Genomic DNA, 2060 nt, shown 5'->3' with positions numbered 1-2060 from the left:
CTGTGCCTGAGTATTGTTATTATGTGTTGGACAAAAGTCATGACACCAAATGCATTGACACAATCCTGAACTGAGCAACGGGAATGATCAGTGGCACAGTGAAATTCACTGGCATGCAGTGGCTCCCTTTCCTGTAATTTGAAGAGTTCTATCCCTTCTTCCAGTATATAGTCGCCTGTCTCTCCCGCACTTTTCTGCTCTGGGTGTGAAATGTTTAGTTATTCCTCGGCCTCCTTTAGCAGTAATGGTACTTGTAATAAGTGTAGCTTATTCGTAGCTTTGGAGGCCAGGCTGGGTGAATTGGAGACTCGGCTCCGCACAGTGGAAAATTCTACAGCTAGCCAGGCCCCTGTAGTCAGTGCGGACCAAGGTAGCTTAGCCGCCGTTAGTTTCCCTCTGGCAGATCCCGAGCAGGCGGGAAAGCAGGCCGACTGGGTGACTGTGAGGAGGAAGCGTAGCCCTAAACAGAAGCCAGTCAGTGTATATTTACATTCTAAACTGAAAAACCTGAATTTTGACAGCATAATCCAGTGAAGATCGAGGGCCCCCCTCATTTGAATTTGACCTATTTTAAAGATCTTATCATATCATTTGCTCAGTAGTACCTTTATGGATATATTTCAGAAAATGAAAGTATTAAAATTTGTATTATAGTGACTAACCTGGATTTGTGGCCATGCAGGATCCAGCTTGGGTTCTTCACTTTGTGAAAGAAACTGCAGCAGGAGGATTAGAGGATTGGATTCAACGCCCTGAACATGTGTGCAGCAAACCTGTGAGAAAAAAAGGTCAAAGTTATTATTTCCAATATTCAACTGACAAAAATATACAACAACAGTCATGTTTGGTTTCTAATTGATTTTGAGGTCATCCTCAGTCTTAGAATACGATCTGCAGAGGAGCAGAAGCTCCATCGAACAACCAGTAAATTTGTAATCCTCGGCTGTACTGACCATAGCTCACAATCTCTGGGTATAGACACTCTGAGATGATGGTCCTTTTGTGTGTGATGTAGGAAGACAGTTGATTCAGCATCATCTCCTTCATCTGACAATCGAGGAAGTACGTTTCTGGGTCACCGTAAAAGTCATAAACCTCGAGCATTGCTCCAGCAGTTCTATGATGATCTCCTCCTCACCTGAGGAGGCAGAAAGAGAAAGAGTGGAGACGGGTAAAGAGGAGACGAGGAGGAAAAAAGTCAAAGGTCAAATGAATAAAATGGTGAAGAATACAGGAGCCATGTTTAAAAAGAGGAAGAGAAAGGAGGGGTGTTTCCAGTGCACACTAGGACCAAGTCTGGCATCTATTACACCCATCATGTCTGTGCACACATACGCAGCACTACACGTGATGTCACACTGCATCCAAAATCTAGCAGGTTTCTTCTGCAGAACTCTACTTACGTGTTGGTGGGCAGATCTTCTGCTGTTCTTCAATGTTCTTCTTGATTTGCTCTGATTCTTGGATGTCAGGTTCTTCTTGACAACCAGATTCAGCAACCTAGCCAGAGAAAACAAAAAGAACAATCAGGTGCACGTCTCCTCTGATTTCCTCACTCATTCTTCTTTGACTTCAGTGTTGGTTGTAAAATTAGGAGCATCAGAACATAACCAGAAAAAACGGCATCAAATCTGAGTATACGCTGTTGTGCATCTCTGCTAAAAAAACTCACTTCTGTCTTAGTCATGTGTTCTCTTCTGCATGTATTTATGTATATGTAATATTTGAAGCTGTACAGCTACAATTCACTCTACTATTTCTATACATGATGAACAGTCCCTGTATCTTATGTGCTGCATATTTGCAGTGTTTCTTTATTGTCCGAGCTCAAATTGCTGGCCAACTTATGTGACAGAAAATACAGAGCATGAAACTCGTAGTGAGTGCACTTACATCTTTGTTAGACAATGCAGGTGAAGAGACGTCTCCCACATCTGACTGATGGGGGGAGGACAGTTTGGAACTTGGGGGATGTATCCAAATTGTCATCCTTCTTCTCCTTGATCTTGTCATCCTGCAGAAAAAGTAAACACGATCTATAATCTTCCACTGTTCGTAGT

The sequence above is a fragment of the Rhinatrema bivittatum genome, unplaced genomic scaffold, assembly GCF_901001135.1.
Source record: "Rhinatrema bivittatum unplaced genomic scaffold, aRhiBiv1.1, whole genome shotgun sequence".
In the NCBI taxonomy this organism is placed as follows: Eukaryota; Metazoa; Chordata; class Amphibia; order Gymnophiona; family Rhinatrematidae; genus Rhinatrema; species Rhinatrema bivittatum.
Note: the sequence above shows the minus strand (reverse complement) of the source record.